Genomic DNA, 25,543 nt, shown 5'->3' with positions numbered 1-25,543 from the left:
CCGTCCAGGGATAAACAGCGACCTCGACGGCTCCGTCGTGGGCCTGTCCGTCCAGGGATAAACAGCGACCTCGACAGCTCCGTCGTGGGCCTGTCTGTCCAGGGTTAAGTAGCGAGCTGCCACTGAGCGCTTGAAGGGTACAAATGTAGAAGCGGATACCTGCGGCTGAACTACAACCTTTACCACGTTCAAATGGCAAGAACGATAGAGCATATCCTCAACATGTGAGGAGAACGTAAGTAACTATACGAAACCAACATGCTCTGCATGTATTTATCATCCATTTGGGACTGCAAAATGGGCATGTATATAAAGTAGGCCTCATTTTCACCAGTTTGATCTCTGAGGCGCTTTTGCTTGATGAGCTTAAGGCACCTTGGAGCCAGGCCAGCCCTGTGAAGCATGAAGGCATTGGTTGTTTGTACTCAGGCCTGTAATGACCTGACATCATGCTTGGATTGTTTTCTCACCCTTAAGCAGCATCAGGAGGAACAAGGGATACCAGGCATTGCTGTGATCACAGTAGTGTCTGGAAGAAAACCACCAAGCAATTTGAAAGATTTTATATTTACTCTGTGATTACGTGCTGGATAAAATAAAAACCAAAGCTCCATCCCTGAGTGGTTAATAAGCTCTGTTCTTTGTGTGAAATTCATGGTTTTCCCCCCCATCTTCTCATGATGGCTTTATTCTTGTTTTGTGACTGTTACTTTACCCAGAATGCTAGGCCCTCCTGGTTGGATATCCGGGGGGGGGGGGGGGGGGCCTTGCGGAGGGCAATAAAAATGAAACCACAACCATTCCCTCACAAACCCGGGGGTGGGGGGGGGGGTGAGTTGTGTGGCACTTGGGGCCAGAAAGATCCCACAGTAAAGTACTCCTTAACATCATGAGGGTCGGCCATTAACAAAAAAAAGCTGTAAAACTGGGTGAAATGGTAGCCCTGCTCACAGTCAAATCACAAACAGAACATGGTATAAAAAGGAGGTATAGAGAGAGAAAAAAGAAAATGGCGGAGGGGGGTGGGGGCATGGAACATACTGAAACCTTCACTAGATTTCTATATGTTTCTAACATGTGTGCTTGGACCACTAACTGAGTTCATCAGTTCCATTTTATTTCCATACCCACGCAATAGCTGTGAAGGTTGTCTGTGGGCTTACGAGGCCTTGGGACATAGCAGGAACCTGCTCAGCAGATATTCGACAGACCACAGCACGAGCGTTGAAAGATGGACGAAATGAATATGGCAATCAGGCAAATGATGTAACTGCTTTGAAAATGTAACTGTACTCCGTCTTAATCAGAACTGAATTAATAAGGCTCACAGGAAACGACCTGATGTTAGTTGAGACGAGCAGTATATAAATTGGATACTATAAGTGATTGCATCATTATTTGTTTTTACACACTTTTCGTTTCTATGCTTGTCAGGTAACTGAAAAGAAACCCGCAGCTTGTGTGTTTACATTTTTTTTTGTGCTAAATACACTGCAGCAGAGAACAAAAAACTAAAACAGAGAACGTATTCACACTGAGGAACTGATGGAACTGATGGGAAAGAAGAAAGTCATTTATTTGCACATCAGAAATGCATTTCTGGGAACCTCCATCGAATCAGACTCACCCAGAACCAGTAACACTACTGGTCAGACCAGAACAGAAGACAAGGATGCCTGTAAAATACAGTCTTCCAAGACCCTGATGGGTTGCTAGACCCTGATGGGTTGCTAGGCCCTGATGGGTTGCTAGACCCTGATGGGTTGCTAGGCCCTGATGGGTTGCTAGACCCTGATGGGTTGCTAGGCCCTGATGGGTTGCTAGGCCCTGATGGGTTGCTAGGCCCTGATGGGTTGCTAGGCCCTGATGGGTTGCTAGGCCCTGATGGGTTGCTAGGCCCTGATGGGTTGCTAGGCCCTGATGGGTTGCTAGACATTGAGCCTATGGTATCACATTGTCTATAAAAGCCACTGGCTGTGGAGGGAAATCTCCATGGCAACAGTCACCTGTTAAAGCACAGGACATCATATGGGAAAAGGGGGGGGTGTTTGAAGGGAAGGGCGACCATGGCAACAGTTTTCACTGACCAATACCGGATAAAGGAAATCTAAGAGCCACTCTTTCCTGTGCATCATCAAATCAAATGTATTTATATAGCCCTTCGTACATCAGCTGATATCTCAAAGTGCTGTACAGAAACCCAGCCTAAAACCCCAAACAGCAAGCAATGCAGGTGTAGAAGCACGGTGGCAAGGAAAAACTCCCTAGAAAGGCCAAAACCTAGGAATAAACCTAGAGAGGAACCAGGCTATGAGGGGTGACCAGTCCTCTTCTGGCTGTGCAGGGTGGAGATTAGAAACCTAGAGAGGAACCAGGCTATGAGGGGATCTTCCATCTTTTTTTGGTCCATAATATGTTTTCGATGATATGTGATAATATGTGATTGGATGGAGGTACCAAACAGTAGGACTAAAAGTCATGGTAGAAATAGTTTTAGTTACTCAAGCTTCTGTGGTCCTGGAATTCTCTCCTGAACATTTAAACATTTGATGATCTAGTTTAGTTGGTGGAGTTCAAACACTTGATCGAAGTGTATGAGACTTTTGTGTTTTTAACATAATATGTAATTGTTATACTGTATGTGTGTTTATAGTTTTGTTTAATGTTGTGTTAGTGTTTTGTCTGAAACGTTGTTCCCCCCTGCTGCTATTGGACCAGGTCTCTCTATGGAAAAGTTGTTATCTCAATGAGAAAAAACCTGTATGAATAATTTTGATGATGTTCAATTAAAAAATTAAAAAAGATATATTCTATTATCATTTAAAGCACCACTAATGCTATACAATCCATTCAGTTTACATATAGTGACGGTACACCATTTGCTCCGTTGCATTACAAGCAACGTGCAGAAACAGGGCACGACCAGGAAAAAGAACCCAGGAAGGGAAAATGATCCACTTCCAGCGTTTATCTTCCATGCATGGTTACGGTCCCATTGTTACGGTCCCGTGGTTACGGTCCCGTTGTTACGGTCCCGTTGTTACGGTCCCGTGGTTACGGTCCCGTGGTTACGGTCCCGTGGTTACGGTCCGTTGTTGCATTATTCATTATGTTGTCAGCAACGTTCGATTATTCCTGGTTAGATTTTGTTTGTCACTTTACTGCCAGCAATGGGACTTCAGAGTCACACTGTACACTTCATTAAAAATATATATTCAAAATTAGCATCGCAACAGAGCCTGCAGGTGCAGTATTTCAATACCAACACTGGTAGCTACATTACGCTAGTGGTATTGTAACTATTTTACAACCCAAACATATTTCTGTTCATGTGGGATGTCAGAGAACCCAGTCAGTAGACGAGTAACAACAGTATGCTCGTAGACAGGAAGTTCTCACCCATCAGTCATATCCTTAGTAGTTGGACAGACACTCAGAGTTTGCACTGGGACATGTGCACAAACATGAACAAACACAAACTCAGCAGGAGGGGGGGGGGGTCCACACCTGTTACCGACGTGGACCTTCCTCTACTGTCACCAAATACTGATTTGTTAGCATTTATGGCCCAAAGTCAATTAACCAGATTGTTGAATTTTTCAAGCTTCATGTCCAAATAATTTTAAAGTAACTTAGTGAGCCACACAATCAATTGAAGAAACCGTGGTGGCAGAACTTTAGGATGATTTGGACATGAAACTCAAAAAATTGTAATACCAGGACCATTCACAGGGGCCAGGTAAAACTGAACAGTGTAAGGAAACCAATATGGAATTGTGTTATTTGGGTGAACTATCCCTTTAAAAAGGGATAGAATTTAGTAATGAAGCCCATGACCTACTTCCCCAGACAGATAAAATTGTGGATACCATGTTTTTCTTTCCCCCCCCTCCCTAACATGCTAGCTGAACACGCAGGTCACTGCGCCAACACTTGTTAGCATTGGCTAGCGAAACTACCTATAACTTCCTTCAAACTGAACACAGAAACAGAAATCTCTCAACTATTATTTTGACATGTAAACTTCCAACTTCAACTGTATATCCTATGAAACCGGAATATCTTACATTTCACCAAGTCGTTGGTGAACGACGACATGAATAACATACAGCTGACGGGTTTTTACGCTGCATCGGCAGGATAGAACAGCCGCCTCTGGTAAGACAAGGTGGCGATCTATGCATATTTATAAACAGTTGGTGCTATAAAATATAATAAAGGAAGTCTCAAGATTTAGCTTGTTTGAGGTAGAGTATCTGATGATAAACTGTAGACCACACTATTTACCAAGTGAGATTTCATCTATATTCTTTGTAGCCGTCTACCACAAACTAATGCCGGCACAAAGACCGCACACAATAAGCAAACAGGAAAACGCTCATCCAGGAGGTGCTCCTAGTGGCCAGGGACTTTAATGCAGAGAAACTTAAATTTAAACTTAAATTTCGACCAGCATGTTAAATGTGCAACCAGAGGGGGGAAAACAAAAAACAAACTCTAGACCACCTTTACTCCCCACACAGAGACGCGTACAAAGCTCTCCCTCGCCCTCCATTTGGCAAATATGACCATAATTATATCCTCCTGATTCCTGCTTACAAGCACAAACTAAAGCAGGAAGTACCAGTGACTCAGTAAAGACAAAAGTGGTCAGATGAAGCAGATGCTAAACTACAGGACTGTTTTGCTACCACAGACTGGAATATGTTCTGGGATTCTTCCGATGGCATTGAGGAGTACACCACATCAGTCACTGGCTTCATCAATAAGTGCATCGATGAGTCTGTAATACCAACATGTTTCAAGCAGACCACCACAGTCCCTGTGCCCAAGAACACTAAGGTAACCTGCATAAATGACTACTGATCTGTAGCACGCAGGTCCGTAGCCATGAAGTGCTTTGAAAGGCTGGTCATGGCTCACATCAACACCATTATCCCAGAAACCCTAGACCCACTCCAATTTGCATACCGCTCCAATAGATCCACAGATGATGCAATCTCTAAAAGTTGGTTGCATCACTGCCTGGTATGGCAACTGCTCGGCCTGCGACCGCAAGGCATACGAGTGCGTACGGCCCAGTACATTACTGGGGCCAAGCTTCCTACCATCCAGGACTATACCTGGCGGAGCCAGAAGACGGCCATAAAAATTGTAAGACTCCAGCCACCTGGCGTCAGACTGTTCTCTCCGCTATCGCACAGCAAGCGGTACCAGAGCGCCAAGTCTAGGTCCAAAAGGCTTCTTAACAGCTTCTACCCCAAGGCCAAAAGACTCCTGAACAGCTAATTAAATGGCTACTCAGACTATTTGCATTGTCCCCCCCTTTACACTGCTGCTACTCTGTTATTATCTATGCATAGTCACTTTAATAACTCTACCTACATGTACATATTACCTCAATTACCTCGACTGGCCCCAGACATCGACTCTGTACTGGTACCCCCTGTATATAGTTTCCACATTGACTCTGTACCGTAACCCCCTGTATATAGCCTCCACATTGACTCTGTACCGTAAACCCTGTATATAGCCTCCACATTGACTCTGTACCAGTACCCCCTGTATATAGCCTCCACATTGACTCTGTACCGGTACCCCCTGTATATAGCCTCCACATTGACTCTGTACCGGTACCCCCTGTATATAGCCTCCACATTGACTCCGTACCGGTACCCCCTGTATATAGCCTCCACATTGACTCTGTACCGGTACCCCCTGTATATAGCCTCCACATTGACTCTGTACCGGTACCCCCTGTATATAGCCTCCACATTGACTCCGTACCGGTACCCCCTGTATATAGCCTCCACATTGACTCTGTACCAGTACCATCTGTATATAGCCTCCACATTGACTCTGTACCAGTACCATCTGTATATAGCCTCCACATTGACTCTGTACCAGTACCATCTGTATATAGCCTCCACATTGACTCTGTACCAGTACCATCTGTATATAGCCTCCACATTGACTCTGTACCAGTACCATCTGTATATAGCCTCCACATTGACTCTGTACCAGTACCATCTGTATATAGCCTCCACATTGACACTGTACCAGTACCATCTGTATATAGCCTCCACATTGACACTGTACCAGTACCATCTGTATATAGCCTCCACAATGACTCTGTACCAGTACCATCTGTATATAGCCTCCACATTGCCACTGTACCAGTACCATCTGTATATAGCCTCCACATTGACTCTGTACCAGTACCATCTGTATATAGCCTCCACATTGACTCTGTACCAGTACCATCTGTATATAGCCTCCACATTGACTCTGTACCAGTACCATCTGTATATAGCCTCCACATTGACTCTGTACCAGTACCATCTGTATATAGCCTCCACATTGACTCTGTACCAGTACCATCTGTATATAGCCTCCACATTGACTCTGTACCGGTACCCCCTGTATATAGCCTCCACATTGACTCTGTACCAGTACCCCCTGTATATAGCCTCCACATTGACTCTGTACCAGTACCATCTGTATATAGCCTCCACATTGACACTGTACCAGTACCATCTGTATATAGCCTCGCTACTGTTATTTTACTGCTGCTCTTTAATTACTTGTTACTTTTATTTTTTACTTGTCTATTTTTTTGAAAAATAAAATTTGATTTCTGTTCATTGATTGAAGCTAATAAACACCCTGGCTATTAATTGAAGTTTTATGGGTAATTTTCCGTTGCAAAACAAATAACCATTGCTGTTGAACACTGTTGACCTTTGACCTTTGTTTACATAGGAGAGGCTGGCAACACATTCATCAGCTGCCGTTTACTGTGTTAAGTCATCGAAACTAGACTCTGTGCGCCCGTGTAGCATTACCACGAGGTGGAAAAGGTTATGAAATTATATTGGGATAGAGGATCTATTGCTATTTTAAAACACTGATAGATATCGGGCTATTTAGGAGATGTATTTGCCTGTGGTTTAAACCAGTTTAGGAGGTGTATTTGTAGTCTGGTTAGCATCAAAGTGTTCTCCATGTTTTGTCTTTCCTCTCCCAGAATCTCACTAGTCTTTTGCAGAGGCACCATGGAATCAGTAGTAAAAAGGTGTAAACAGTACAGTGAAATGCTTACTTGCAAGCTCTCCTCGATGCAGTAATACTAAGTCGGCAAATAAATACACACAAGAAATAAATTTATTTATTTTATTCTTATGCATACTCTTTGTGTGTTTTATTTTTATGACTTAGTATTACTGCATCGAGGAGAGCTTGCAAGTAAGTATTTCACTGTACTGTTTTCAAACGTTGTATCCTCGTGATCAATAAGCTTTGATTTGTAGAAGTGATTGAACTGAAATATCTTTACAGTCTTAACCGTGAGCTGGATGGGTGTCGTGTGCACTTTGAAGTAGTGCTAAGGAAATCAGTCCGGCTTCTTAGAAGAGGCACCTGTTTCCGAACTCACAACTGTGACAGTCAACCTTCCTCCCCTTGGATTCCCTTTTTTGCCTTGAGATCACAAATCACTTTTCCACTGGAAAAATTCTTTAAAACCAAATGGAAAGAGTCACAGGGACCCAGATCAAGACAACTAACCAACAGGCTTCAACATCAATCTGGTCCTGTGAGTTTTTAATATTTTTTATACATTTGCACCAAAAATAAAGTAATAATCCCAAAACCTTGTTTTTGCTTTGTCATTAAGGCGTATTTGTCTGTTGATTGATTACATTTGAGCACTTCAGCTGACAGGTCCTGTCAACTCTACACAAACACATGACTCCCCCTGTCAAATCTAGGTGAGGGAGAGAGCGCGCGAGAGAGAGAGCGAGTGAGCGAGAGAGAGCGAGAGAGAGCGAGAGAGAGCGAGAGAGAGAGAGCGAGAGAGAGAGAGCGAGAGAGAGCGAGAGAGAGAGAGCGAGAGAGAGCGCGAGAGAGAGCGCGAGAGAGCGAGAGAGAGAGCGCGAGAGAGAACGCGAGAGAGCGAACGCGAGAGAGCGAACGCGAGAGAGCGAACGCGAGAGAGCGAACGCGAGAGAGCGAACGCGAGAGAGCGAGAGAGAGAGAGAGCGAACGCGAGAGAGCGAGAGAGAGAGAGAGCGAGAGCGAGCGAGAGAGAGAGCGAGAGAGCGAGAGAGAGAGAGAGCGAGAGAAAGATCAAATACCTCCTTAGGGGTTGACCAGGGTGCCAGCAAGTAGCCTAAATTGTCAACCTTAAACAGCTGATACAGGCCAGTCAATGTGTTAAATGGACGTTTGGATAATAACTCAAATGATCCACAGCATCCAGCTCTGTTCACATTTATGGCCGCCTTCTCTTCTTTGAAATGCATTGCATCCATATCAGTATGTTCTGTAAAGAGCTAGAGAGGACTTCTTTCCAGTTGAAATAGCCCTAAGCTTACTTGACAAAACACCATATTAAAATGAATCACTTGAGCCAAATGCATGTGGTATTAATGACTGGATTTGCACATTAAAACAAATACTGGTTCCCCACAGCTTGGTCCCAAGTCTGTAGAGAAAGGCACTTTCTTCCACTGTTACAGTAGTGGAAAATGACATTCTTTTTGGGAGTGGTGGTTGAATTAGTTTACTTGTTTCATAGATGGGAACTTGTTCAACGCCCAGATGCATGTAATTTCAACACTATCCAATCCATCTACTGCATTGTCTGACAACATACCCTCCACTTTCAATACTAACGTGTCACAGTAAAGGGAGACCTGGAATTCCCTTGTTGGCCGACTGCAGCTCTCATTACGAAGCTCTCGCATATTTAGACTTTTAAATGGAAAGCAGAAAACCTCAACAACATGGTCAGTGTGCTTCGCATCAGGGGTTCACCTTCTAGGGTCAGGAAGTAGAGGTCACAGGGGAACAACGGTGACCTCCAACTGGTCTCACACATCTGGTAGTGTCCTCACCACAAACCCGGTGGGAGACGTTTAAAATACCCAGGGTAACCTATCCAGTAACTGGGGGTGGGGGTGGGGGCGGATTCAGCTTTATTGACGTTTTAATGTTTTGTTCCCGTGGCTTGAACTCTGGTAGTGGAGGTGGAACGTTGGGCTGACCTACCTTGGTCATGGTGAGGCCCCAAGGTAACACGTGGAGGTTTTTGTAATCCCTATTCAAAAAGCAGGGCACCAATGAAACAAGAAGAATCCACACCATGTCTCTCCACTCTGTGTGTCGGCCAAAGGGTGGGGCCACCGTCCAGCTTGCTAAACTGCGTCAAATACTGGCATGGTTCTTTGACGTTTTTGTTTTTTTAGAGAGTAATTATTATGTTCTTCCCATAGCTGACAGGAACTGTGTTTGATGACAAACCACTTCCTCAAAGGCTCGTGTGGATTAACAGAAAGAGCCAAGGGACAGCTGTGTCAAATCACATTCAAAGTAGAGGGGTTCGATACTTATTTCGTTAACACTTGAAAAATGTTTAGATTCTCACACCCTAAGTGACCTAGTCTGGAGCACTTCGCTATTAACAACTCTGTAAGCAATTCATATACAGCCACAACACACAGGCTAGCTGATGACTGAGACGACTGCCTGCTAAGAATATATATAGTGCCATTTGATTTAGGCAAAAGATGTAGAATCTTACACATTAAAGCACTGTCAATAGAACAAACTAAAATGAAATAAACCTGTAACGTGTATTATAATGAAGTGCACAACAGCCCAACAGCTGTCAGCACATGGCCAGAGGAACAGAGCGCGAAATAGTGAGTCATATTCCTTTGTTCCAAGTAACATCCTGGGACAGAAAGGGGGGGGGGGGGGACACAGTAACATCCTGGGACAGAAAGGGGGGGGGGGGGGACAGTAACATCCTGGGACAGAAAGGGGGGGGGACAGTAACATCCTGGGACAGAAAGGGGGGGGGACAGTAACATCCTTGGACAGAAAGGGGGGGAAAACACAGTAACATCCTTGGACAGAAAGGGGGAAAAAACAGTAACATCCTTGGACAGAAAGGGGGAAAAAACAGTAACATCCTGGGACAGAAAGGGGGGGAAAACACAGTAACATCCTGGGACAGTAAGGGGGGGAAAACACAGTAACATCCTTGGAGAGAAAGGGGGAAACACAGTAACATCCTTGGAGAGAAAGGGGGAAAAAACAGTAACATCCTTGGAGAGAAAGGGGGAAAACACAGTAACATCCTTGGAGAGAAAGGGGGAAAACACAGTAACATCCTGTGACAGAAAGGCAAGGACAACACAGTAACATCCTGTGACAGAAAGGCGAGGAAAACACAGTAACATCCTGTGACAGAAAGGCGAGGAAAACACAGTAACCTCCTGTGACAGAAAGGGGAAAAAAACCACAGTAACATCCTTGGACAGAAAGGGGAAAAACACACAGGGAGAGAATGCGGATTAGACACTAGGGTGCAGAAGTGGGCACTAACCCAAAATGACGTGGGGATGAAGTAAGTGTTTTCTCTGATCAAAAGGTTGCTATGTGAGGGTCACCTTGTAAAAGCGATAGCATGAGCGACTGAACGGGTAAACAGACATCCTCCCTTTGCTTTTGTTGGCCTAACGGCTCTCAGACAGGTGAGAGAAGCCATGTTAATTTAACTCTACCCTGTGGAAGGTCAAAGTCAAAGTTTAAAACTGGAGGAAAAAGAAAGCCTTCCTGCTAGTTTCATTAATCCTCTCCCTTCTACAGATGTTTTCATCATCATCCACACTGCGGTGAAGGACGATTCTAAAAAGCAAAAAAAAAAAAGCTAACAAACACTTCAATGTACTAGTAGTCCCAGGTGAGCCGGCAGAGACACACACTGGATGGATTCCCAGGTGAGCCGGCAGAGACACGCACTGGATGGATTCCCAGGTGAGCCGGCAGAGACACGCACTGGATGGATTCCCAGGTGAGCCGGCAGAGACACGCACTGGATGGATTCCCAGGTGAGCCGGCAGAGACACACACTGGATGGATTCCCAGGTGAGCCGGCAGAGACACACACTGGATGGATTCCCAGGTGAGCCGGCAGAGACACGCACTGGATGGATTCCCAGGTGAGCCGGCAGAGACACACACTGGATGGATTCCCAGGTGAGCCGGCAGAGACACACACTGGATGGATTCCCAGGTGAGCCGGCAGAGACACGCACTGGATGGATTCCCAGGTGAGCCGGCAGAGACACGCACTGGATGGATTCCCAGGTGAGCCGGCAGAGACACACACTGGATGGATTCCCAGGTGAGCCGGCAGAGACACACTGGATGGATTCCCAGGTGAGCCGGCAGAGACACGCACTGGATGGATTCCCAGGTGAGCCGGCAGAGACACGCACTGGATGGATTCCCAGGTGAGCCGGCAGAGACACGCACTGGATGGATTCCCAGGTGAGCCGGCAGAGACACGCACTGGATGGATTCCCAGGTGAGCCGGCAGAGACACGCACTGGATGGATTCCCAGGTGAGCCGGCAGAGACACGCACTGGATGGATTCCCAGGTGAGCCGGCAGAGACACGCACTGGATGGATTCCCAGGTGAGCCGGCAGAGACACGCACTGGATGGATTCCCAGGTGAGCCGGCAGAGACACGCACTGGATGGATTCCCAGGTGAGCCGGCAGAGACACGCACTGGATGGATTCCCAGGTGAGCCGGCAGAGACACGCACTGGATGGATTCCCAGGTGAGCCGGCAGAGACACGCACTGGATGGATTCCCAGGTGAGCCGGCAGAGACACGCACTGGATGGATTCCCAGGTGAGCCGGCAGAGACACGCACTGGATGGATTCCCAGGTGAGCCGGCAGAGACACGCACTGGATGGATTCCCAGGTGAGCCGGCAGAGACACGCACTGGATGGATTCCCAGGTGAGCCGGCAGAGACACGCACTGGATGGATTCCCAGGTGAGCCGGCAGAGACACGCACTGGATGGATTCCCAGGTGAGCCGGCAGAGACACGCACTGGATGGATTCCCAGGTGAGCCGGCAGAGACACGCACTGGATGGATTCCCAGGTGAGCCGGCAGAGACACGCACTGGATGGATTCCCAGGTGAGCCGGCAGAGACACGCACTGGATGGATTCCCAGGTGAGCCGGCAGAGACACACACTGGATGGATTCCCAGGTGAGCCGGCAGAGACACACACTGGCTGGATTCACAGGTGAGTCGGCAGAGACACACACTGAATGGATGGCTACTGTTCCACAGTCCCTATTGGCCTAGACAGGCATAAAGAAATCAGGCTCTGAAAGCATACCGCTTCGGTTAAGCTGCGCTTTTATGACGCGCATTAAGGATGCAGCCAGTTTGATATTTCTAACACATTTCTGGATATACTGTAAATCAGTCCTTCATCTTGATAACACAGGGTATATGCTCCGAGTCTGATTTCCAAACATCCATAGACTAAGGAAATAATCAAACAGTTAGCTCCAGAGTGATGTAACCTCTCAGAAATAGTTTCATACAAATGTGGTGGGCACCAAAACAAGAGGCCTTTTTTTTCTTCTTCTCCATACTGATCCAATTGTCTGCTCAAATGTTTAAAAAATATAAAAAATAATCTTGAGTCACTTGAAAGTGACTGTCAGTGAGTGTTGTACAGACATGTGGTGCAAGCAATCTTCTGGGATGTGTCAGAATAGTTTACCTCAGATTTTACAGCAGCTTGGTCCAAAACTCATCCTGGGGGAAAACACATGCGTTTATCCCCGGCCCATTATGATGATGAACAGCGTCCCTGAGGTTTGTAGAATGACTTTCACAGGATCACACCTCTCAATCTGAAATCTCTCTGGCTTTTTCACAGGATTACTACACCTCTCAATCTGAAATCTCTCTGGCTTTTTCACAGGATTACACCTCTCAATCTGAAATCTCTCTGGCTTTTTCACAGGATTACTACACCTCTCAATCTGAAATCTCTCTGGCTTTTTCACAGGATTACTACACCTCTCAATCTAAAATCTCTCAGGCTTTTTTTTTCTCCTGTTCAGTGCGTGAGGTAGATTTCTGCTGCTAAACACCTTTCACATTGACAATATATGTTCAGTAAAACAAGAGGCCCATGAAAAGTTGCCACAACGGCTGACAACTCAGAGGCTTTAGTCAAAAGGTATTGCCTTCCCAAAAGTCATCCAAATAAATCCAAATAATTGACAATGACATAATAGCTTTACTTAAGCAAATAATGCGTGACGGTCCATTGTTGGCCATTTCTAATAAGAGGAAAGCCTGCTATGGGTGGGTGGTCCATTCTGCTATGGGTGGCTGGTCCATTCTGCTATGGGTGGGTGGTCCATTCTGCATGGCTGGCTGGTCCGTCCTGCATGGCTGGCTGGCTGGTTTGTCCTGCATGGCTGGCTGGCTGACTGGTCTGTCTTGCATGGCTGGCTGGTCTGTCCTGCATGGCTGGCTGGCTGGTCTGTCCTGCATGGCTGGCTGGCTGGTCTGTCCTGCATGGCTGGCTGGCTGGCTGGTCTGTCCTGCATGGCTGGCTGGCTGGCTGGTCTGTCCTGCATGGCTGGCTGGCTGGCTGGTCTGTCCTGCATGGCTGGCTGGTCTGTCCTGCATGGCTGGCTGGCTGGCTGGCTGGTCTGTCCTGCATGGCTGGTCTGTCCTGCATGGCTGGTCTGTCCTGCATGGCTGGCTGGCTGGTCTGTCCTGCATGGCTGGCTGGTCTGTCCTGCATGGCTGGCTGGCTGGTCTGTCCTGCATGGCTGGCTGGTCTGTCCTGCATGGCTGGCTGGCTGGTCTGTCCCTGCATGGCTGGTCTGTCCTGCATGGCTGGTCTGTCCTGCATGAATGGCTGGCTGGTCTGTCCTGCATGGCTGGCTGGCTGGTCTGTCCTGCATGGCTGGCTGGCTGGTCTGTCCTGCATGGCTGGCTGGCTGGTCTGTCCTGCATGGCTGGCTGGCTGGTCTGTCCCTGCATGGCTGGCTGGCTGGCTGGTCTGTCCCTGCATGGCTGGCTGGCTGGCTGGTCTGTCCCTGCATGGCTGGCTGGCTGGCTGGTCTGTCCCTGCATGGCTGGCTGGCTGGCTGGTCTGTCCCTGCATGGCTGGCTGGCTGGCTGGTCTGTCCCTGCATGGCTGGCTGGCTGGCTGGTCTGTCCCTGCATGGCTGGCTGGCTGGCTGGTCTGTCCCTGCATGGCTGGCTGGCTGGCTGGTCTGTCCCTGCATGGCTGGCTGGCTGGCTGGTCTGTCCCTGCATGGCTGGCTGGCTGGTCTGTCCTGCATGGCTGGCTGGCTGGTCTGTCCTGCATGGCTGGCTGGCTGGTCTGTCCTGCATGGCTGGCTGGCTGGTCTGTCCCTGCATGGCTGGCTGGCTGGTCTGTCCCTGCATGGCTGGCTGGCTGGCTGGTCTGTCCTGCATGGCTGGCTGGCTGGTCTGTCCTGCATGGCTGGCTGGCTGGTCTGTCCCTGCATGGCTGGCTGGCTGGTCTGTCCCTGCATGGCTGGCTGGCTGGCTGGCTGGTCTGTCCCTGCATGGCTGGCTGGCTGGCTGGTCTGTCCCTGCATGGCTGGCTGGCTGGCTGGTCTGTCCCTGCATGGCTGGCTGGCTGGCTGGTCTGTCCCTGCATGGCTGGCTGGCTGGCTGGTCTGTCCCTGCATGGCTGGCTGGCTGGCTGGTCTGTCCCTGCATGGCTGGCTGGCTGGCTGGTCTGTCCCTGCATGGCTGGCTGGCTGGCTGGTCTGTCCCTGCATGGCTGGCTGGCTGGCTGGTCTGTCCCTGCATGGCTGGCTGGCTGGCTGGTCTGTCCCTGCATGGCTGGCTGGCTGGTCTGTCCTGCATGGCTGGCTGGCTGGTCTGTCCTGCATGGCTGGCTGGCTGGTCTGTCCTGCATGGCTGGCTGGCTGGTCTGTCCTGCATGGCTGGCTGGCTGGTCTGTCCCTGCATGGCTGGCTGGATGGCTGGTCTGTCCCTGCATGGCTGGCTGGATGGCTGGTCTGTCCCTGCATGGCTGGCTGGCTGGCTGGTCTGTCCCTGCATGGCTGGCTGGCTGGCTGGTCTGTCCCTGCATGGCTGGCTGGCTGGCTGGTCTGTCCCTGCATGGCTGGCTGGCTGGCTGGTCTGTCCCTGCATGGCTGGCTGGCTGGCTGGTCTGTCCCTGCATGGCTGGCTGGCTGGCTGGTCTGTCCCTGCATGGCTGGCTGGCTGGCTGGCCTGTCCTGCATGGCTGGCTGGCTGGTCTGTCCTGCATGGCTGGCTGGCTGGTCTGTCCTGCATGGCTGGCTGGCTGGTCTGTCCTGCATGGCTGGCTGGCTGGTCTGTCCTGCATGGCTGGCTGGCTGGTCTGTCCTGCATGGCTGGCTGGCTGGTCTGTCCTGCATGGCTGGCTGGCTGGTCTGTCCTGCATGGCTGGCTGGCTGGTCTGTCCTGCATGGCTGGCTGGCTGGCTGGTATGTCCTGCATGGCTGGCTGGCTGGCTGGTCTGTCCTGCATGGCTGGCTGGCTGGCTGGTCTGTCCCTGCATGGCTGGCTGGCTGGTCTGTCCTGCATGGCTGGCTGGCTGGTCTGTCCTGCATGGCTGGCTGGTCTGTCCCTGTATGGCTGGCTGGCTGGCTGGTCTGTCCCTGCATGGCTGGCTGGCTGGCTGGTCTGTCCCTGCATGGCTGGCTGGCTGGCTGGTCTGTCCCTGCATGGCTGGCTGGCTGGCTGGTCTGTCCCTGCATGGCTGGCTGGCTGGCTGGTCTGTCCCTGCATGGCTGGCTGGATGGCTGGTCTGTCCCTGCATGGCTGGCTGGATGGCTGGTCTGTCCCTGCATGGCTGGCTGGCTGGCTGGTCTGTCCCTGCATGGCTGGCTGGCTGGTCTGTCCCTGCATGGCTGGCTGGCTGGCTGGTCTGTCCCTGCATGGCTGGCTGGCTGGCTGGTCTGTCCCTGCATGGCTGGCTGGCTGGCTGGTCTGTCCCTGCATGGCTGGCTGGCTGGCTGGTCTGTCCCTGCATGGCTGGCTGGCTGGCTGGTCTGTCCCTGCATGGCTGGCTGGCTGGCTGGCCTGTCCTGCATGGCTGGCTGGCTGGTCTGTCCTGCATGGCTGGCTGGCTGGTCTGTCCTGCATGGCTGGCTGGCTGGTCTGTCCTGCATGGCTGGCTGGCTGGTCTGTCCTGCATGGCTGGCTGGCTGGTCTGTCCTGCATGGCTGGCTGGCTGGTCTGTCCTGCATGGCTGGCTGGCTGGTCTGTCCTGCATGGCTGGCTGGCTGGTCTGTCCTGCAATGGCTGGCTGGCTGGCTGGTCTGTCCTGCATGGCTGGCTGGCTTGCTGGTCTGTCCTGCATGGCTGGCTGGCTGGCTGGTCTGTCCTGCATGGCTGGCTGGCTGGCTGGTCTGTCCCTGCATGGCTGGCTGGCTGGTCTGTCCTGCATGGCTGGCTGGCTGGTCTGTCCTGCATGGCTGGCTGGTCTGTCCCTGCATGGCTGGCTGGCTGGCTGGTCTGTCCCTGCATGGCTGGCTGGCTGGCTGGTCTGTCCCTGCATGGCTGGCTGGCTGGCTGGTCTGTCCCTGCATGGCTGGCTGGCTGGCTGGTCTGTCCCTGCATGGCTGGCTGGCTGGCTGGTCTGTCCCTGCATGGCTGGCTGGCTGGCTGGGTCTGTCCCTGCATGGCTGGCTGGATGGCTGGTCTGTCCCTGCATGGCTGGCTGGATGGCTGGTCTGTCCCTGCATGGCTGGCTGGCTGGCTGGTCTGTCCCTGCATGGCTGGCTGGCTGGCTGGTCTGTCCCTGCATGGCTGGCTGGCTGGCTGGTCTGTCCCTGCATGGCTGGCTGGCTGGCTGGTCTGTCCCTGCATGGCTGGCTGGCTGGCTGGTCTGTCCCTGCATGGCTGGCTGGCTGGCTGGTCTGTCCCTGCATGGCTGGCTGGCTGGCTGGTCTGTCCCTGCATGGCTGGCTGGCTGGCTGGTCTGTCCCTGCATGGCTGGCTGGCTGGCTGGTCTGTCCCTGCATGGCTGGCTGGCTGGCTGGTCTGTCCCTGCATGGCTGGCTGGCTGGCTGGTCTGTCCCTGCATGGGCTGGCTGGCTGGCTGGTCTGTCCCTGCATGGCTGGCTGGCTGGCTGGTCTGTCCCTGCATGGCTGGCTGGCTGGCTGGTCTGTCCCTGCTGGCTGGCTGGTCTGTCCCTGCATGGCTGGGCTGGTCTGTCCCTGCATGGCTGGCTGGCTGGCTGGTCTGTCCCTGCATGGCTGGCTGGCTGGCTGGTCTGTCCCTGCATGGCTGGCTGGCTGGCTGGTCTGTCCCTGCATGGCTGGCTGGCTGGCTGGTCTGTCCCTGCATGGCTGGCTGGCTGGCTGGTCTGTCCCTGCATGGCTGGCTGGCTGGCTGGTCTGTCCCTGCATGGCGGCTGGGCTGGTCTTCCCTGCATGCTGGCTGGCTGGCTGGTCTGTCCTGCATGGCTGGCTGGCTGGTCTGTCCCTGCATGGCTGGCTGGCTAGTCTGTCCCTGCATGGCTGGCTGGCTGGCTGGCTGGTCTGTCCCTGCATGGCTGGCTGGCTGGCTGCTGGTCTGTCCTGCATGGCTGGCTGGCTGGTCTGTCCTGCATGGCTGGCTGGCTGGTCTGTCCTGCATGGCTGGCTGGCTGGTCTGTCCTGCATGGTGGCTGGCTGGTCTGTCCTGCATGCTGGCTGGCTGGTCTGTCCTGCATGGCTGGCTGGCTGTCTGTCCTGCATGGCTGGCTGGCTGGTCTGTCCTGCATGGCTGGCTGGCTGGTCTGTCCTGCATGGCTGGCTGGCTGGCTGGTCTGCATGGCTGGCTGGCTGGCTGGTCTGTCCTGCATGGCTGGCTGGCTGGTCTGTCCCTGCATGGCTGGCTGGCTAGTCTGTCCTGCATGCTGGCTGGCTGGCTGGCTGGTCTGTCCCTGCATGGCTGGCTGGTCTGTCCTGCATGGCTGGCTGGCTGGTCTGTCCTGCATGGCTGGCTGGCTGGTCTGTCCTGCATGGCTGGCTGGCTGGTCTGTCCTGCATGGCTGGCTGGCTGGTCTGTCCTGCATGGCTGGCTGGCTGGTCTGTCCTGCATGGCTGGCTGGCTGGTCTGTCCTGCATGGCTGGCTGGCTGGTCTGTCCTGCATGGTGGCTGGCTGGTCTGTCCTGCATGGCTGGCTGGCTGGTCTGTCCTGCATGGCTGGCTGGCTGGTCTGTCCTGCATGGCTGGCTGGCTGGTCTGTCCTGCATGGCTGGCTGGCTGGTCTGTCCTGCATGGCTGGCTGGCTGGCTGGTCTGCATGGCTGGCTGGCTGGCTGGTCTGTCCTGCATGGCTGGCTGGCTGGCTGGTCTGTCCTGCATGGCTGGCTGGCTGGCTGGTCTGTCCTGCATGGCTGGCTGGCTGGCTGGTCTGTCCTGCATGGCTGGCTGGCTGGCTGGTCTGTCCTGCATGGCTGGCTGGCTGGCTGGTTTGTCCTGCATGGCTGGCTGGTCTGTCCTGCATGGCTGGCTGGCTGGCTGGTCTGTCCTGCATGGCTGGCTGGTCTGTCCTGCATGGCTGGCTGGCTGGCTGGTCTGTCCTGCATGGCTGGCTGGTCTGTCCTGCATGGCAGGCTGGCTGGTCTGTCCTGCATGGCTGGCCTGTCCTGCATGGCTGGCTGGCTGGCTGGTCTGTCCTGCATGGCTGGCTGGCTGGCTGGTCTGTCCTGCATGGCTGGCTGGTCTGTCCTGCATGGCAGGCTGGCTGGTCTGTCCTGCATGGCTGGCCTGTCCTGCATGGCTGGCTGGCTGGCTGGTCTGTCCTGCATGGCTGGCTGGCTGGCTGGTCTGTCCTGCATGGCTGGCTGGCTGGCTGGTCTGTCCTGCATGGCAGGCTGGCTGGCTGGTCTGTCCTGCATGGCAGGCTGGCTGGTCTGTCCTGCATGGCTGGCCTGTCCTGCATGGCTGGCTGGCTGGCTGGTCTGTCCTGCATGGCTGGCTGGCTGGTCTGTCCTGCATGGCTGGCTGGCTGGCTGGTCTGTCCTGCATGGCTGGCTGGCTGGTCTGTCCTGCATGGCTGGCTGGCTGGTCTGTCCTGCATGGCTGGCTGGCTGGTCTGTCCTGCATGGCTGGCTGGCTGGTCTGTCCTGCATGGCTGGCTGGCTGGTCTGTCCTGCATGGCTGGCTGGCTGGTCTGTCCTGCATGGCTGGTCTGTCCTGCATGGCTGGCCTGTCCTGCATGGCTGGCTGGCTGGCTGGTCCTGTCCTGCATGGCTGGCTGGCTGGCTGGTCTGTCCTGCATGGCTGGCTGGCTGGCTGGTCTGTCCTGCATGGCTGGCTGGCTGGTCTGTCCTGCATGGCTGGCTGGCTGGTCTGTCCTGCATGGCTGGCTGGCTGGTCTGTCCTGCATGGCTGGCTGGCTGGTCTGTCCTGCATGGCTGGCTGGTCTGTCCCTGCATGGCTGGCTGGTCTGTCCCTGCATGGCTGGCTGGCTGGCTGGTCTGTCCCTGCATGGCTGGCTGGCTGGCTGGTCTGTCCCTGCATGGCTGGCTGGCTGGCTGGTCTGTCCCTGCATGGCTGGCTGGCTGGCTGGTCTGTCCCTGCATGGCTGGCTGGCTGGCTGGTCTGTCCCTGCATGGCTGGCTGGCTGGCTGGTCTGTCCCTGCATGGCTGGCTGGCTGGCTGGTCTGTCCCTGCATGGCTGGCTGGCTGGCTGGTCTGTCCCTGCATGGCTGGCTGGCTGGCTGGTCTGTCCCTGCATGGCTGGCTGGCTGGCTGGTCTGTCCCTGCATGGCTGGCTGGCTGGCTGGTCTGTCCCTGCATGGCTGGCTGGCTGGCTGGTCTGTCCCTGCATGGCTGGCTGGCTGGTCTGTCCCTGCATGGCTGGCTGGCTAGTCTGTCCCTGCATGGCTGGCTGGCTGGCTAGCTGGTCTGTCCTGCATGGCTGGCTGGCTGGTCTGTCCTGCATGGCTGGCTGGCTGGTCTGTCCTGCATGGCTGGCTGGCTGGTCTGTCCTGCATGGCTGGCTGGCTGGTCTGTCCTGCATGGCTGGCTGGCTGGTCTGTCCTGCATGGCTGGCTGGCTGGTCTGTCCTGCATGGCTGGCTGGCTGGCTGGCTGGTCTGTCCTGCATGGCTGGCTGGTCTGTCCTGCATGGCTGGCTGGTCTGTCCTGCATGGCTGGCTGGCTGGCTGGTCTGTCCTGCATGGCTGGCTGGTCTGTCCTGCATGCTGGCTGGCTGGTCTGTCCTGCATGGCAGGCTGGCTGGTCTGTCCTGCATGGCTGGCCTGTCCTGCATGGCTGGCTGGCTGGCTGGTCTGTCCTGCATGGCTGGCTGCTGTCTTCCTGCATGCTGGCTGGCTGGCTGCTGTCTGTCCTGCATGGCTGGCTGGCTGGGCTGGTCTGTCCTGCATGGCTGGCTGGTCTGTCCTGCATGGCTGGCCTGTCCTGCATGGCTGGCTGGCTGGCTGGTCTGTCCTGCATGGCTGGCTGGTCTGTCCTGCATGGCTGGCTGGCTGGTCTGTCCTGCATGGCTGGCTGGCTGGTCTGTCCTGCATGGCTGGCTGGCTGGTCTGTCCTGCATGGCTGGCTGGCTGGTCTGTCCTGCATGGCTGGCTGGCTGGTCTGTCCTGCATGGCTGGCTGGCTGGTCTGTCCTGCATGGCTGGCTGGCTGGCTGGTCTGTCCTGCATGGCTGGCTGGCTGGCTGGTCTGTCCTGCATGGCTGGCTGGCTGGCTGGTCTGTCCTGCATGGCTGGCTGGTCTGTCCTGCATGGCAGGCTGGCTGGTCTGTCCTGCATGGCTGGCCTGTCCTGCATGGCTGGCTGGCTGGTCTGTCCTGCATGGCTGGCTGGCTGGCTGGTCTGTCCTGCATGGCTGGCTGGCTGGCTGGTCTGTCCTGCATGGCTGGCTGGTCTGTCCTGCATGGCTGGCTGGCTGGTCTGTCCTGCATGGCTGGCTGGCTGGTCTGTCCTGCATGGCTGGCCTGTCCTGCATGGCTGGCTGGCTGGCTGGCCTGTCCTGCATGGCTGGCTGGCTGGCTGGTCTGTCCTGCATGGCTGGCTGGCTGGCTGGTCTGTCCTGCATGGCTGGCTGGTCTGTCCTGCATGGCAGGCTGGCTGGTCTGTCCTGCATGGCTGGCTGGTCTGTCCTGCATGGCAGGCTGGCTGGTCTGTCCTGCATGGCTGGCCTGTCCTGCATGGCTGGCTGGCTGGCTGGTCTGTCCTGCATGGCTGGCTGGCTGGCTGGTCTGTCCTGCATGGCTGGCTGGTCTGTCCTGCATGGCAGGCTGGCTGGTCTGTCCTGCATGGCTGGCCTGTCCTGCATGGCTGGCTGGCCTGGCTGGTCTGTCCTGCATGGCTGGCTGGCTGGCTGGTCTGTCCTGCATGGCTGGCTGGCTGGTCTGTCCTGCATGGCTGGCTGGCTGGTCTGTCCTGCATGGCTGGGCTGGCTGGTCTGTCCTGCATGGCTGGCTGGCTGGTCTGTCCTGCATGGCTGGCTGCTGGTCTGTCCTGCAATGGCTGGCTGGCTGGTCTGTCCTGCATGGCTGGCTGGCTGGCTGGTCTGTCCTGCATGGCTGGTCTGGCTGGCTGGTGCTGTCCTGCATGGCTGGCTGGCTGGCTGGTCTGTCCTGCATGGCTGGCTGGCTGGCTGGTCTGTCCTGCATGGCTGGCTGGCTGGCTGGTCTGTCCGCTGGCTGGCTGGCTGCTGTCTGTCCTGCATGGCTGGCTGGCTGGCTGGTCTGTCCTGCATGGCTGGCTGGCTGGCTGGTCTGTCCTGCATGGCTGGCTGGCTGGCTGGTCTGTCCTGCATGGCTGGCTGGCTGGCTGGTCTGTCCTGCATGGCTGGCTGGCTGGCTGGTCTGTCCTGCATGGCTGGCTGGCTGGCTGGTCTGTCCTGCATGGCTGGCTGGCTGGCTGGTCTGTCCTGCATGGCTGGCTGCTGCATGGCTGGACTGGCTGGCTGGGTCTGTCCTGCATGGTTGGCTGGCTGGCTGGTCTGTCCTGCATGGCTGGCTGTCTGGTCTGTCCTGCATGGCTGGCTGTCTGCTGGTCTGTCCTGCATGGCTGGCTGCTGGCTGGTCTGTCCTGCATGGCTGGCTGGCTGGCTGGTCTGTCCTGCATGGCTGGCTGGCTGGCTGGCTGGTCTGTCCTGCATGGCTGGCTGGCTGGTCTGGTCTGTCCTGCATGGCTGGCTGGCTGGCTGCTGGTCTGTCCTGCATGGCTGGCTGGCTGGCTGGTCTGTCCTGCATGGCTGGCTGGCTGGCTGTCTGTCCTGCATGGCTGGCTGGCTGGCTGGTCTGTCCTGCATGGCTGGCTGGCTGGTCTGTCCTGCATGGCTGGCTGGCTGGCTGGTCTGTCCTGCATGGCTGGCTGGCTGGTCCGTGCTGCATGGCTGGCTGGCTGGTCCGTGCTGCCTGGATGTGACTTCAAAAGGTGTAGCTCAAGTAGGCCTGTGCAATGCTGCCTTTCAGTGGAAGATCCCCCCCCTCTTGTTCTTCTTCAAAAGGGCCGGTCTCTTTTCAGCCCAAAGGTTACAGCATTGTTAGCCCTCATGAATCATCAAGGCAAAGCAGTTTGGGAACAAACAGACCACACACACACACAGCCAGCTGGGAACATTTTCATTAAGGTCTGAGTGAAGTCAATTGAGAAACCTGAATTCAAATGAGACGTGCTGGTAACAAACAAGTCACTTTGAATTTGATCACGGAGGTAGTTTGATTGGGTCAGTGATTTGGTGAAGATAGAGACAAGTGGGTTGAAACAGTCCACAGAGGTCAGGCATTCTCCCTCGGCAGACAAGGCATTACCGAATGCCAGAATTGGGTAGGGTTGGCACAGTCATTGTATAATCATGTTACCGACAACTATGGATGAAGACAGTCAAAAATAAACGTTTTAATTTAACATTTTAAAAAAAAATCGACTTCAAATGCATGTCAACAAACTTTACCCAAAAGCAGCAAAGTAAAAGTAATCCGAGTTCACATCTAACAGCCGAAAAATTGTCCGTTTTAGAATTTTGTGTTGCGGAACGAACATCTGACAATACGGGAAGACCCGGGCATTCAGAAAGATGACGTGCGGTTGAGTCCGCTTCCGCAGTAACACGGACTCTTTACAATGTAATGAAACTTTGTTACTCCTTGTTTCAGCAAGGTGTTGTAGTAAACAAGTCTGGTTGTCTAGGAAACATCCCTCCCTCCCTCCCTTCAGCAGCACATGCACTCAGGAGCGGAGGAGATGAGAAAATGTTTTTTTTTCTTTCTAATGAGTCGTTTTTCTATTCAAACGATTATAGCGATGACCGTGGTCATTTTACTGACAAATTCCATGACAGTCACAGGGGAAGGCGAACCTGGCATCTGTATTATGGGCTTAAGTCCATGAACCTGGTAATACCTGAAACTGGTGCCACCTTCTCTCATAGTGTCACAGTGATAAAGGACCATCTTTTTTCTTAAATAACCAGTGCCCTTCTCATCCAGTGTCTCAGGACTGGTGGGGGCTGGCGGGAGGGGGTCGCTACCCTCTACCCCCACTGGCAAGCAGTGTTCCAGGACTCGTGGGAGGGGGTCGCTACCCTCTACCCCCACTAGCTAGCAGTGTTCCAGGACTGGTGGCTACTCTCTACCCCCACTAGCTAGCAGTGTTCCAGGACTGGTGGCTACCCTCTACCCCCACTAGCTAGCAGTGTTCCAGGACTGGTGGCTACCCTCTACCCCCACTAGCTAGCAGTGTTCCAGGACTGGTGGCTACCCTCTACCCCCACCTAGCTAGCAGTGTTCCAGGACTGGTGGGAGGGGGTCGCTACCCTCTACCCACACTAGCTAGCAGTGTTCCAGGACTGGTGGGAGGGGGTCGCTACCCTCTACCCCTACTAGCAAGCAGTGTTCCAGGACTGGTGGGAGGGGGGGGGGTCGCTACCCTCTACCAGCTTAACTCACCTGTAGCTCCCCATCAATCATCCTCGCTGTCAGGCAGCAGTCTACACGGATGAATAGAGAGATGACGGAGCCCTGAGTGTGTCGGCTCAAGCTGGGGCTTGCCTTCAGCACGGAAGTATGGGGAGGGATTGGGATGGAGTGAGTCAGACTCGTCAAGCCCATTAGTAAATATAATATATTACTGCCATCATCGTGGACCGTTATCAATACCACCATTACTATGTCTTTATTTAATAGAGACCATTATAAAGAGGCTAATGCCTTAGGCTTTATGTCGTCACACAGCTGGGCGAAGTGAGGATATTCTTTACTTTGCAGCACAGCAACATAGACCTCTCTACCATATAGAGGGAATTGAATAGGCAACCCTCACTGGCTAAGTCTAAACTGCTTAGACCATGTATCAGCAGAGATGTGCTCTTGGTGAAGGACTCCCACAATCCTGGTTCTACTTTTCCACAAGACTGTTTTATTTACCATAGTCAGCCTTAAGACCATCAATTAAGGGTTTAGAGTAACACGTAACTATAATTTGAAGACTTCAGAAGTCAATGGTTTTGAAAGAATCAAAGTTAGATTCACGAGTGGAGCGATAGCACTGAGGAAATAGGAAAATGCCCCATTTAAACCAGTCAATAGCTAGGCCTACCCCATTTAAACCAGTCAATAGCTAGGCATACCCCATTTAAACCAGTCAATAGCTAGGCATGCCCCCATTTAAACCAGTCAATAGCTAGGCATGCCCCCATTTAAACCAGTCAATAGCTAGGCATGCCCCCATTTAAACCAGTCAATAGCTAGGCATGCCCCCATTTAAACCAGTCAATAGCTAGGCATGCCCCCATTTAAACCAGTCAATAGCTAGGCATGCCCCCATTTAAACCAGTCAATAGCTAGGCATGCCCCCATTTAAACCAGTCAATAGCTAGGCATGCCCCCAATTAAACCAGTCAACAGCTAGGCATGCCCCCATTTAAACCAGTCAACAGCTAGGCATGCCCCATTTAAACCAGTCAATAGCTAGGCATGCCCCATTTAAACCAGTCAATAGCTAGGCATGCCCCCATTTAAACCAGTCAATAGCTAGGCATGACCTATTTAAACCAGTCAATAGCTAGGCATACCCCATTTAAACCAGTCAATAGCTAGGCATACCCCATTTAAACCAGTCAATAGCTAGGCATGACCCATTTAAACCAGTCAATAGCTAGGCATGCCCCATTTAAACCAGTCAATAGCTAGGCATGCCCCATTTAAACCAGTCAATAGCTAGGCATGCCCCATTTAAACCAGTCAATAGCTAGGCATGCCCCATTTAAACCAGTCAATAGCTTGGCATGCCCCAATTTAAACCAGTCAATAGCTAGGCATGCCCCAATTTAAACCAGTCAATAGCTAGGCATACCCCATTTAAACCAGTCAATAGCTAGGAATGCCCCATTTAAACCAGTCAATAGCTAGGCATGCCCCATTTAAACCAGTCAATAGCTAGGCATGCCCCATTTAAACCAGTCAATAGCTAGGCATGCCCCCATTTAAACCAGTCAACAGCTAGGCATACCCCATTTAAACCAGTCAACAGCTAGGCATACCCCATTTAAACCAGTCAATAGCTAGGCATGCCCCATTTAAACCAGTCAATAGCTAGGCATACCCCATTTAAACCAGTCAATAGCTAGGCATGCCCCATTTAAACCAGTCAATAGCTAGGCATGCCCCATTTAAACCAGTCAATAGCGAGGCATGCCC

The 25,543-nt window shown here is 53.1% G+C and overlaps 1 protein-coding gene across 4 annotated transcripts in view; it reads right to left on the bottom strand.

Annotated features, from left to right (window-relative positions):
* The window catches only part of LOC109867880 (ras-specific guanine nucleotide-releasing factor RalGPS1), a 274,063-nt gene that overhangs the window by 98,704 nt on the left and 149,816 nt on the right, over window positions 1-25,543 (bottom strand). The window lies entirely within an intron of this gene.

The sequence above is a fragment of the Oncorhynchus kisutch genome, linkage group LG23 (assembly GCF_002021735.2).
Source record: "Oncorhynchus kisutch isolate 150728-3 linkage group LG23, Okis_V2, whole genome shotgun sequence".
In the NCBI taxonomy this organism is placed as follows: Eukaryota; Metazoa; Chordata; class Actinopteri; order Salmoniformes; family Salmonidae; genus Oncorhynchus; species Oncorhynchus kisutch.
The sequence above is the reverse complement of the archived record's forward strand: the minus strand, read 5'-3'. Positions and strand labels throughout refer to the sequence as shown.